Source organism: Magnolia sinica, chromosome 2 (genome assembly GCF_029962835.1).
Source record: "Magnolia sinica isolate HGM2019 chromosome 2, MsV1, whole genome shotgun sequence".
Taxonomy (NCBI): domain Eukaryota; kingdom Viridiplantae; phylum Streptophyta; class Magnoliopsida; order Magnoliales; family Magnoliaceae; genus Magnolia; species Magnolia sinica.
This window is the reverse complement of record NC_080574.1, coordinates 134,437,973-134,451,556: the sequence shown is the minus strand read 5'-3', so window position 1 is coordinate 134,451,556 and position 13,584 is coordinate 134,437,973. Positions and strand designations below refer to the sequence as shown.

At 40.2% G+C, this 13,584-nt stretch overlaps 1 non-coding gene and 1 pseudogene across 1 annotated transcript; one reads left to right on the top strand and one right to left on the bottom strand.

Annotated features, from left to right (window-relative positions):
- The window catches only part of LOC131228043 (uncharacterized), a 67,261-nt pseudogene extending 53,906 nt beyond the window's left edge, over positions 1 to 13,355 (top strand).
- Positions 4,379 to 4,485, bottom strand: LOC131238096 (small nucleolar RNA R71). Its single transcript, XR_009167513.1, has one exon. It is a non-coding gene; the product is annotated as a small nucleolar RNA R71 (small nucleolar RNA).
- Positions 13,356 to 13,584: the final 229 nt, after the last annotated feature.

Here is a 13,584-nt window from a genome sequence, read left to right as displayed (position 1 = left end):
CCCTTACATTAATACACAACCTAGACCTTTAGTTGATACATCCGTATAAACTTCAAATACCAACCCATCCTTCGGGGGGGTTAGAACAAGAGTTGAGGTTAAGAGTTGTTTCAGTTCAGTAAAAGCTTCTTCGCACTTTTCAGTCCACTTGAAGGGCACTCCTTTTCGAGTTAAACTCGTTAGCGGTCCGACAATCTTTGAAAAATCCTTAATAAACCTTCTATAATATCCAGTAAGCCCAAGAAAGCTTCTAACTTCTGACACACTTGTGGGCTATTCCCACTTCACCACAGCTTCAATCTTCATATGGTCAACTGCAATACCTTTTTCTCAAATAATATGCCCAAAAAAATTTAACACTCTCCTTCCAGAAATCACACTTAGAAAACTTAGCATATAACTGGTTATCTTTTTGAGTCTGCAACGCCGTCCTTAGATGTAGCTCATGCTCTTCACTGGTCTTCAAGTAAATCAAAATGTCAACAATGAACACAATGATAAAGTTATCCAGATAAAGCTGGAATACCTTGTTCATCAGGTCCATAAATACTATAGGTGCATTGGTCAACCCGAATGGCTTGACCAAGAATTCATAATGACCATAACACGTTCTGAAAGCAGTTTTATAGATATCCTCTTCTTTAACACATAGTTGGTGGTAACCTGATCTCAAATCGATCTTAGAAAAATATCGAGCTCCTTTCAACTGATCAAACAAATCATTTATACGGGATAATGGGTACTTGTTTTTAATCTTTATCTGATTTAAGCGGTGATAATTAATATACAAACGTCGAGTGTCATCCTTTTTATTTACAAAAAGTACTGGCACACCCCAAGGAGAAGTACTTGGTTGAATAAATCCTCAGGACCTCAATTCTTCTCGCTGCTCCTTCAGCTCCTTCAATTTAATAGGCGTCATTCGATATGGAGACATAGATATTAGTGTCGTTCCTGATAAGTGATTGATACTAAAATTTACTTCTCGCTAAGGTGGTAGTTGTTGAGGGTCAAATATTGCATATTAGACCCCAGTTATTACTTGGATCTACAAGCATAATTCCGTTTATGGCTGATTTAATCATGTTTGTGATGTAGGGCGTATTTACGAGCCTGGACTGGGAAAGGGTACTAAAAGCATGGATTTAATGGTCTGAAGTCACCAAGGTAAGCGACGGATCCAGGGGAGCGAGATCGAAGAAATTACACACCAAAAATCCAAGAAAATCAGGGCACTCACATAAAACGGGCCTGAAATTCATCCAGAATGCAAGATCACAGGGTTTCCACCATTCGTTCAGCTCGAAACTCCATACATGGCCTGAGGACCATAAATTAACCGTACATGTCAAATTTCAGTCATTGGATCCCAGTAGAAGTGGCCTAATAGATAGATCAGCCCATAAACAGTCGATTTTGGGCCCACATGACATCTGGATATGCCTCAATTTTTGACTCAACGCCTTATATTCAATGGGAAAGCAGATGGACGGAACAGATATCTCATAAACATCTCCGTGGGACCCACATGTACAATGCGTGTGCAAGGTGTACACGTGCACCAGCCGTGCACCATTACAGCCATAGTTGGTCAGCGCACGCTGACCGACTCCTTCCAAATCAGAAAACGCAACAGCGTTTTCACTGTCCGTCCGTTTTTGCAGATTGTGAGGCCCGTTCATCATCCAGATAAATGATTTGGATCGTCCATTCGTCTCGTGGGGTAGCCACAACCCACACCTAGGTGTCGGAATTCCAGATAAAAACACAGATCGGTTTTCAACCGTTCAAACCTAGCTTGGACGGCAAAATGGAAAATAAAGTGGGCCACGTCAACAACACTCCAAAACCAACCATATTAAAACGGTTTTTCAAGATGAATCTACTGGACGGTGTGGATTTTCAAAACAAAAGCGAAGTGGGCCCCACCGAACACGTCAGCGGAAGTTCGAGCCAAGATCGCGCGTCCGGAAAATCTGGATCTTTCGTGGAGTTGTGTGACCCCAAACGTGATCGGATCAGAGATCTGAAACGTCAAATGGAAGCCCCAGCCAGGCTTGACCTTAGCCATGATGGCAGATAAGGTAAGCGGGACAATCAACGTCCGGATCTTCAGTCCAAACGTAGCTTTTTATGCGTTTCCTGCTGCGAGAAACAGAGTTTACGCAGGAAACCTTTTCTGCGTAAAGGGCTGCGTAAAAGAGGAGTTCAGGACTGCTTCTTGGGGGGTCTGGTGCCTATAAAAAGAGGGGAGGATCTGGAGAAAAAGGGAGAGCTGGAAAAGGGCCGTGGGAGAGAAGCTTAAACATGGACAGGGAGAGTAGGCAGTTTGTATTTTCTTTTCCTTTTTGTTTTGCTTTTTCTTTCTTCTTCTAAGAGATAAGCCCTGTTATGTCTATGTGTGGCTAAACCTCTTAGCTAGGGCTAAGAGGTGAAGCCTATAGCGGGATGGGAGAATTTTGCTATGCCTTTTGTTTAGACTAAATTGATTTTTGATTTAATTATGGGAATATTTGTAGTTTTTAATGGCCTGTTGTGACTGACATTACAATGGGTTTGTAATGGCTTTGAGTATTTCTTTTTTCTTACTTTGATTATGATGTCAGGAAGCCCTGTTGTTCGCCATCGTCTCCTGGGCATGGTTGGATGGCGGTACCCTTCCTAACCTTCATAATCATCTGATTGGTTGATAATTAGTTTAATTTTGTTGTTGACTTTATCTCCTGGGCATGGTTTGGTGATGGAATCCATTCTAATTCATATACCTTTCATCCCTTTAAAATTATATCAGAGGAAGTTCAGTTTAAGTTCCATGATTTTTAAAGCAGGTATTAAGATCTCCCTGATCTCTACAAGTGGATCCTCTGAATCCCTAGTTCCCTACCTTTGAATTCTACATATTTTACTATTTCATCATTATTCCTCAAATCCACCTGATTTAGATTTCATCTTTTTTCTAGTTCTAGTTATTTTCAGGAAACGTACAAATTTCAGTCCCTTGGGATTCGACCTCGGTCTCACCGAGTTTATTACTACATCACAACCCTATACTTGGGGAGTGAACAAGTTTTTGGCGCCGTTGCCGGGGATTGACGGTTACGTTTTCTGGAATTAACTAGTTTTAGGATTAGTTTAAGATTAGGATTTTTTCTAACTTTAGGTTTAGATTTTCTATTTTAGAAACTAACCTGTTTTCCTGTTTTGTTGGATCCTGACATAAGTTTCTAAATTGGTAATTCCTTCCTAATTTCTCTACTTTTTCTACTTTTACAATTGAGGTTTAAATTTTAAAAATTTTCTAATTCTAGTATTTTCCTATTTTTAGGAAATAGTTTATTTTTAGAAACTTTCCTCTTTTTGTTTTTAGAAACTAGGTTAGTTATTTCCCTTTTTAGAAATTCTTTCTAATTTTGGCTCTTTTAGAATCTAACTTTGTTTCCTAATTTATTTTTAGAAATTTTCTACTTGTAGACTTTTGGTTTAAAAACTAACTTTCATATTTTGTAGGCCTTCAAGATAGAAATTTCGAATTCAGTAAGTTCTTTCTCTACTTTCTATTTTTCAGTTCTCTTTTAGTAATTTACTTTCTAGTTTAGGATCTTCTTCTTTTAGAAACTATTTTTACTTCTATCTTTCTTTTTTAAAATTTTCTAATTTTAGACATTCTCTTTAAAATCTAACTTATTTTGTTTTATTTTGCAGGTTTTTAACTTAGGGACTCCAATTTGGTAACTTCTTTCCAATCCTCTCTTTCTTTTTAGATTTTCTTTTCCTTTCTTAGGATTAGGTTTCAAATTTGATTGAGGGCTGCGAGTGTTTCATGCCCAAGTGGGCCCGTGACAACACTCGACATCTCTTGACTGAAGGAGGATTGGTTGAGGGGTTAACTATCCATCGCAGGACTAGACACCACTCGAAATCCCCTGAGTTAACTGAAGTTATGGCTGAAGACCAACCTCCTCTACTTCCACCCATGGTGGAGGATACCCAAGATGAGAATGCGGTGCATCAGACACCCCCGCCTCGTACTTTACGAGATTATCTACAACCGGCGGGAGTGAGTACGCCCTCATGCATGATTTTTCCTGAAAACACAGGACAAATGGACATCAAGCCAGGAGTTATCCAAGTCCTTCCCAAATTCTATGGACTTGAATCAGAAAGTCTATATTTACATTTGAAAGAGTTCGATGAGATTATAGCTACATTATATTTTCCTAATGTATCTAAGGATACAATCAGGCTGAAACTCTTTCCTTTTTTCTTAAAAGAGAAGGCTAAGACGTGGTTACATTCACTGCGTCCTAGATCCATTGGCACATGGAACGACATGCAGAGGAAATTCATAAAAAAATTCTTCCCACATCATAAAACGATTACCCTCAGAAAAGCAATCATGAACTTTGCCCAAAAGGAAGATGAAACATTCTTCCAATGTTGGGAAAGGTTCAAAGATTTGGTCAGTTCATGCCCACAACACGGATTTGAAACGTGGCGCATTACAAATTTTTTCTACGATGGACTGACATCTTCCATGCGCCAAATGGTCGAGACAATGTGTAATGGAGAGTTCATTAATAAAGATGTCGACGAGGTATGGGACTACCTCGACAGTCTGGCTAAAAAAACACAATCTTGGGACTATTACCCAAAATCAAATACCACGTCTAGGCCGACTCAATTAAAGGAGAAAGGTGGATTATATCTCTTGAAAGAAGAGGATGATCTCAAGTGTAAAGTGACTACGCTCATAAGGAAAGTTGAGGCCATGGAAGGAAAGAAGGATAAGGTTAATGAAATTGTTTGCGGCATCTATGATTGTAACATTTATACAACTAAAAATTGTCCTACAATACCCGCCTTTCGAGGAGTGTTGAATGAACAAGCTAATGCCGTAAACAACTATCAAAGACCTTTTACTGGACCTAACTCCAATACGTACAATCCTGATTGGAAAAATCATCCAAACTTTAGTTGGAGGAATGGACAAACGACTACCCCTCAAGGTTTCTTCAATCAAAATCCAAATCAAGTGAAACCTCAAGAGGAACCGGTTCAAAATTTCATACAAGAGCTGGCTCAGGCAATGCAGGGAATTACAGATTTTATGCAAAAGATAGATTCTCATATGACGGTTATAGAAAAGGGGATGCTTCCTGCACAACCTCTCCCCAATCCTAAACCGTAGTACGAGATTAATGATCCCAGCTCTTCAAATCAGATGGGGCACGCTAAATCCATCACCACTCTTAGGAGTGGAAAAATCATTGATAAAACTCTTCCGGTTAGACCCGAAAAGCCTCAAGAACCAGAAGAGGACAACAATGATGGATCTAGTGATGCCCCACAAAAATTAGAACTAGAACTTCTAGAGAAGCCAGTTGCTCCGTTCCCCCAACGGTTGGTTTCACCAAAACCTCTCTCTAACTCTCAGGATATCATAGAGGTGTTGAAACATGTGAAAGTCAACATTCCTCTACTTGATGTCGTGAAACAGATTCCTTCATATGCCAAATTTCTGAAAGACTTATGCACGACCAAAAGATGGCAAAGTATTCAAAAGAAAATTTTCTTGACTGAGAAAGTGAGTGCCATCCTAAAGCAAGACGTGCCACAAAAATTCAAAGATCCCCGTAGCCAACCATATCATGTGTAATCGGGAACCATCGAATTGATTACGCACTTCTTGACTTAGGAGCAAGCGTCAATCTGATTCCCTACTGGGTATACAAACAGTTAGGTTTGGGTGAATTAAAACTCACCCTAACCACACTAAAACTTGTTGATCGCTCTGTTCATGTACCAAGAGAGATAATTGAGGATGTGTTGGTCCAAGTTGATAGATTTTACTACCCTATAGATTTTATCATCCTGGACACCGAACCCATCAATAACATAAGCACTCAGATCCCCGTCATTCTTGGCCGCCTATTCCTTGCCACTTCAAATGTAATTATCAATTGCAGAAATGGTGTCATGACTATGTCTTTTGGGAATATGACATTGGAGTCAAACATTTTTTTCAATAACGGCAAAAACTTAGAAGAGGATGACGATTTCCACGACATTAACATGATTGACTCTTTCGTGGAAGATACGACACCTCTAACCTTATCTTCCGACCATCTAGAGACGTGCCTGGCCCACTCCTATGATTTTGATGATGACATGATTAGGGAGACGTGCGCCTTGCTTGATACTGCACCGGTACTTGAAGTTAACCAGTGGAGGCCACAATTTGAATAATTGCCACAAACCGATGTAGTGCCTCTACCGTATAACCTCAAGCCGCTGAAGCTTGACCTAAAACCTTTGCCCTCTGATTTGAAATATGTCTATTTAGGTCAAGATGAAACATACCCGGTGGTGATCTCTGCCCACCTAGAGAAAGAACAGGAGAGTATGCTCATATCTACTCTCATTGAGCATAAAGGAACCCTGGGATGGACGATAGCGGACCTCAAGGGAATCGATCCCTCGATTTGTACTCACCGCATATATCTTGAGGATAATGCAAAAATCGCTCGGCAACCACAACGTAGACTAAACCCAAACATGAAGGAAGTGATTAAGGCCAAGGTTCTTAAACTATTGGACGTGGGTATCATATACCCTATATTTGATAGTCAATGGGTGAGTCCAACTCAAGTGGTTCCTAAGAAGTCCGGAATCACCATCGTAGCCAATGCTAATAATGAACTCATGCCAACTAGAGTCGCTACTGGTTGGAGAATGTTCATTGACTACAGGAAGTTAAATACCGTCACGAGGAAAGACCACTTTCCTTTACCATTCATTAATCAGATCCTGGAAAGGTTAGCTGGTCATTCCTATTACAGTTTCCTTGACGGGTATTCGGGCTACAACCAGATAGAGATAGCCCCTGAAGACCAGGAAAAGACCACATTTACATGTCCCTACGGCACCTTTGCCTACCGAAGGATGCCATTCGGACTATGTAATGCCCCTGCTACCTTTCAGCAATGTATGCTTAGTATCTTTTCTGATATGGTGGGGCAATATCTAGAGGTCTTCATGGACGATTTCTCTGTTTACGGTTCATCTTTCAGCAAGTGCTTGGAAAGTCTTAAATGTGTGCTGAAAAGATGTGAAGAAAAGAACTTGGTACTTAATTGGGAGAAGTGTCATTTCATGGTTCAGAAGGGAATTGTCCTTAGGCATATCATCTCGTCCAAGGGAATCGAGGTAGATAAGGCAAAAATCGATCTTATCTCTAACCTACCACACCCAAGAACATCAGAGACATGCGATCCTTCTTAGGACACGCAGGATTTTACAAGCGATTCATAAAGGACTTTAGTCTCCTCTCTTGTCCTTTATATAATCTTCTTCAAAAGGATGCTCCGTATGAGTGGACTGAGCAATGCTAGGAAGCTTTCACCAAGCTTAAGGGCACGTTAACCACTGCACCTATCATGCAGCCACCCGACTGGAGCTTTCCTTTTGAGCTTATGTGCGACGCTTCTGATTATGCTCTTGGAGTGGTTCTAGGCCAGAGAAAAGATAAGAGACCCTACGTCATCTATTATGCGAGTAAGACTTTAAATCCGGCCCAAGTGAACTACTCAACTACGGAAAATGAACTCTTAGCTGTAGTGTTCGCCTTGGACAAATTTAGGTCCTACTTAATCGGATCCAAGATTATTATCTAAACAGATTATGCGGCACTTAAGTATCTTCTTTCTAAGAATGATTCTAAGCCCCGTTTGATACGATGGATCCTTCTACTCTAAGAATTTGATTTGGAAATTACAGATAAAAAGGGAGTAGAGAACGTAGTGGCCGATTACCTTTCTCGCCTTAATACCTCTGATTCCCTTGAGGCGACCCATATCAATGATATGTTCCCTGATGAACAACTGTTCAGAGTCTCCCATTCTCTTTGGTTCGCTGATATTGCTAATTATCTTGCCACAGGTTCCATACCGACACAGTGGACTGCGCAAGATAAGAAGAAATTCTTCATCGAGGTGCGCAACTTTTTCTGGAATGATCCTTATTTATTTAAATATTGCCCAGACCAAATCCTAAGGAGATGTGTACCAGACAATGAGTATCAGAGCGTCATCTCCTTCTGTCATTCACAGGCCTGTGGTGGTCACTTTTCTGTTAAAAAGACCATGGCCAAGATTCTGCAGTGTGGCTTTTATTGGCCCACTATGTTTAGGGACACTCATGAGTTTTGCAAACCTTGTGAGCGTTGTCAGAAATTGGAAGCATTGTCCCGTCGAAATATGATGCCTTTGAATCCCATCCTTATCATTGAAGCATTTGATTGCTGGGGCATCGATTTCATGGGACCATTCCCCCAATCGTTTGGAAATTTGTATATTTTGCTCGCTGTGGATTATGTCACTAAATGGGTCGAAGCGATTCCGTGTCGAACTAATGACCATCGCACGGTCATTAAATTCCTAAAAGAAAACATCCTTTCTCGATTCGGAACGCCTCGAGCCATCATTAGTGATGGGGGCTCAAACTTTTGTAATAAACCATTTGAGAGCTTAATGAAGAAGTATGGTATCTCTCATAAGGTGAGCACCCCGTACCACCCATAGACAAGTGGGCAAACTGAGATTTCTAATAGGAAAATTAAACACATTTTTGAGAAAATGGTTAACCCTGATCGTAAGGATTGGTCAATCAGATTGACCGATGCCTTATGAGCATACCGTACTGCCTTTAAAACCCCTATTGGAATGTCTCCCTTTAGACTTGTCTATGGGAAAGCTTGTCACTTGCCTGTGGAGCTGGAACATAAAGCGTACTGGGCGATCAAAAATCTTAATTTCAATCTGGACAACACTGGCTCGCTACGCAAACTTCAATTGAATGAACTTGAAGAAATCCGAGATGATGCGTACGATAATTCAAGAATTTACAAGGACAAAATGAAAGCATTTCATGACCAACACATTTTGTGAAAATCATTCACACCTGGTCAGAAGGTCCTTTTGTACAATTCTCGATTACATCTCTTTCCAAGTAAGCTTCGATCTCGTTCGACCGGCCCTTACATTGTTGTTACTGTTTTTCCTCATGGGGCGGTTGAGATAAGAGATCCCGACAATGGTAAGGAGTTTAAAGTCAATGGACATCGATTGAAACCATTTGTCGAGAAATTTGATTCAGAGGACATGTCCATGCCCCTGACTGCTCCTGTTTACCAGGATCGATCTCCTAGTCTGATGGAGGTATAGGTAGGTTTATTGCTTTCATAGGACTAGGGTAATTCCTTTATTTGTCTGGCTGAAGACGGTAAACTTAGCGCTCCTGGGAGGCAACCCAGCTCTTCATTTCATTTCGTTTTTATCATTAGTTAGTTCAATGTTTGTGGGTAACATTACTGTAAACCCTCACGAGACTACAACTCGTCCACTAGGGGTAACCTAGGGGTTTAAAGGCTTGTTGTATACGCTAAATGCAATCGAGAGCACCTACGAAAGTAGTATAGGTAGGATTTTATTTTTATTTTTGTGTTGCCTTCTCTCTCGTGCTGACCGATGCCCATGCTGTGATCTCTTGGAAAGTGTCTTTCAATTCATCATCCAGGTACTATCTTCCCATCACTTCATATTTACTTTTCGTTATCCCAAGTGCATTGTATGCTCATATCATTTACATTGAGGATAATGTAGATTTTAGGTTGGGGGTGGGAGATTAGGTTTCCTAATCAGTGTTTTCTTAGTCTTGAGCAGAAATTGTGAAAAATTTTAATTTTTTTTTTTAGAATTTTGTATGAATTCGAAGCGATTTTGACGGCCATCTTGGATTTAGAATTACAAGATAAGTGATGTTGGAATTTATGACTCTTGGATTCAACTATTTGTTAGATTTCACAGTTAAGTTAGAACTATTAATACATGATTAGAAGTTTTAAACATTGATTGAATCATAATTTTACATGTCACATCTTGCTTACAAATTAAGGTTTCATTCAATATTGAAGGATTAATTTGGTGATCACTAAGCTTGAAAGGAACTAACCTGAGAAATTTAAATGATTGGGGAATGGTCTACACCATAGGTTTGCTCCCTATAGGTATAGATTTAATTCCCTATGAATGATATGAGAAAAAGTTGGGTGTACAGTCTTTACCATAGGTTTGCTCCCTATAGGTGAGGATTCAATTCCCCTCCTTGGCATTACTTTTAATGAAAAAAATAAAAAAATAAAAAAAATCAAATATTAAAAGAATAAAAAGATAATGTGTAAGCCAAGTTGGGTTATCGTGAATTCTCTTATTGGTTACCAATAATATCCTTAAATAGAGAGGTGAATCTTAATGTTGACAAGTCGAGATTAGACTATACATCCATGGAATTCAATGTTTGGAATTGTTCTAATTAAGGGATTAATATTTGAACTTGATTTCAGGAGAAAGTAATGCCAACAATCATGAATCGTAGACTTCTATTTCTGGATTATTTTCAAAAATCACTCGAGTTTTTAAAATGTGTTCTGCAATTTTTAACTTATCTTCCGTATACTTTGCTTGGGACTAGCAAAATGCTGGTTGGGGGTTGTGTTGAGGGTCAAATATTGCATATTAGACCCCAGTTATTACTTGGATCTACAAGCATAATTTCGTTTAATGGCTGATTTAATAATGTTTGTGATGCAGGGCGTATTTACGAGCCTGGACCGGGAAAGGGTACTAAAAGCATGGATTTAACGGTCTGAAGTCACCAAGGCAAGCGACGGATCCTAGGAGACCAAGATCGATAGATTTTCACGCCAGGGATCTAAGAAAATCGAGAAATTGTAGCTCAAGTGGCCCGAAAATCATCCAGAATTCAAGGTCATAGGGTTTCCACCATTCGTTCAGCTCGAAACTTCATACATGGCCTGAGGACCATAAATTAACCATACACGTCAAATTTCAGCCATTGGATCCCAGCAGAAGTGGCCTAACAGATAGATCAGCCCATAAACAGTCGATTTTGGACCCACATGACATCTGGATATGCCTCAATTTTTGACTCAACGCCTTATATTCAATGGGAAAGCAGATGGACGGAACAGATATCTCATAAACATCTCCATGGGACCCACATGTACAATGCGTGTGCAAGGTGTACACGTGCACCAGCCGTGCACCATTACAGCCATAGTTGGTCAGCGCACGCTGACCGACTCCTTCCAAATCAGAAAACGCAACAGCGTTTTCGCTGTCCGTCCGTTTTTGCAGATTGTGAGGCCCATTCATCATCCAGATAAATGATCTGGACCGTCCATTCGTCTCGTGGGGTAGCCACAACCCACACCTAGGTGTCGGAATTCCAGATAAAAACACAGATCGGTTTTCAACCGTTCAAACACAGCTTGGACGGCAAAATGGAAAAGAAAGTGGGTCACGTCAGCAGCACTCTAAAACCAACCATATTAAAACGGTTTTTCGAGATGAATCTACTGGACGGTGTGGATTTTCAAAACAAAAGCGAAGTGGGCCCCATCGAACACGTCAGCGGAGGTTCGAGCCAAGATCGTGCGTCCAGAAAATCCGGATCTTCCGTGGAGTTGTGTGACCCCGAACGTGATCGGATCAGAGATCTGAACCGTCTAATGGAAGCCCCAGCCAGGCTTGACCCTAGCCATGATGGCAGATACGGTAAGTGGGATGATCAACGTTCGGATCTTCAGTCCAAACGCAGCTTTTTATGTGTTTCCTGCTGCGAGAAACAGAGTTTACGCAGGAAACCTTTTCTGCGTAAAGGGCTGCGTAAAAGAGGAGTTCAGGACTGCTTCTTGGGGGGTTCGGTGCCTATAAAAAGAGGGGAGGATCTGGAGAAAAAGGGAGAGCTGGAAAAGGGCCGTGGGAGAGAAGCTTGAACGTGGACAGGGAGAGTAGGCAGTTTGTATTTTCTTTTCCTTTTTTTTTTTTTCCTTTTTCTTTCTTCTTCTAAGAGATAAGCCCTGTTATGTCTATGTGTGGCTAAACCTCTTAGCTAGGGCTAAGAGGTGAAGCCTATAGCGGGATGGGAGAATTTTGCTATGCCTTTTGTTTAGACTGAATTGATTTTTGATTTAATTATGGGAATATTTGTAGTTTTTAATGGCCTGTTGTGACTGACATTACAATGGGTTTGTAATGGCTTTGAGTATTTCTTTTTCCTTACTTTGATTATGATGTCAGGAAGCCTTGTTGTTCGCCATCGTCTCCTGGGCATGGTTGGATGGCGGTACCCTTCCTAACCTTCATAATCATCTGATTGGTTGATAATTAGTTTAATTTTGTTGTTGACTTTATCTCCTGGGCATGGTTTGGTGATGGAATCCATTCTAATTCATATACCTTTCATCCCTTTAAAATTATATCAGAGGAAGTTCAGTTTAAGTTCCATGATTTTTAAAGCAGGTATTAAGATCTCCCTGATCTCTACAAGTGGATCCTCTGAATCCCTAGTTTCCTACCTTTGAATTCTACATATTTTACTATTTCATCATTATTCCTCAAATCCACCTGATTTAGATTTCATCTTTTTTGTAGTTCTAGTTATTTTCAGGAAACGTACAAATTTCAGTCCCTTGGGATTCGACCTCGGTCTCACCGAGTTTATTACTACATCACAACCCTATACTTGGGGAGTGAACAGTAGTCTTGGTATATCTTGAAAAACTTTAGGATATTCCTGTACAATCGGAATAAAATCCATTGTCGTTTCTTGTTTCTCACTACCAATCAACGTCATAACACGCTCGATCTTCTCATTCTTCTTCTTTCCTTGAATCATAAGCGGTTCTCTTCCTGGCGTTGCAAAGGTAAGCATAACAATCCAACGTCGCATGATTTTGAGTAAGCCAATCCATTCCAAGAATAACATCGTACCCCGCCATACTCATTTCTACTAAATTAGCTAATACAGGAATATCGCCTATCATAAGGGGAATAAATTTACATATTTTGTCCAAAATAATTGACTTGTCAATGGGGATTCTACCAAAATTTACTTATCAAGGATTTCTGACTTCAATCTTAATCGAGATACTAACGATGATGCAATAAAAAATAAAGCAGCCCCGGAATCAAATAACACAAAAATTGGAATACCATGCGTTTCGATCATATCTTCAACAATGTTATTATTTTCTTCTAGATCCTCTTTAGATGAGATGGAATAAACCCGTGCATATGGTGGTTGTTATTTACTAGGATGATTCCCTTGGCCTTGAGGAACTGATGGAGATGGTCGATTTTGTTGATTCTGCTGTGGTCGAGGCAGTTGGGTACGTGATGCTTGCGATGTCTGACCTGTTTGTTGAGATGATGCTGGAAGTTGCAGTCGCGGTGGTATCTGTTGAAGAGGCGTTATACCCATATCTCTCATCTTAGTTCTGCACACCTGAGCCATGTGACCATACTTACCATAGTACGCACAATTTTTTTAGAAAATATCGTTCTTGGGTTCTCGGTGTTGATGAATGAATTTTCATTTTTAGTTTATTCTCTAGTGGTTGGTGTTGGGTAGGTGTTGGCCTATTTCTTTGTCTTGTTTCTTTTAACTGTACACAAGATTTGTGAAACCGCTATGTATCTTGTTCTGCTCATAAGGCTTTATCGA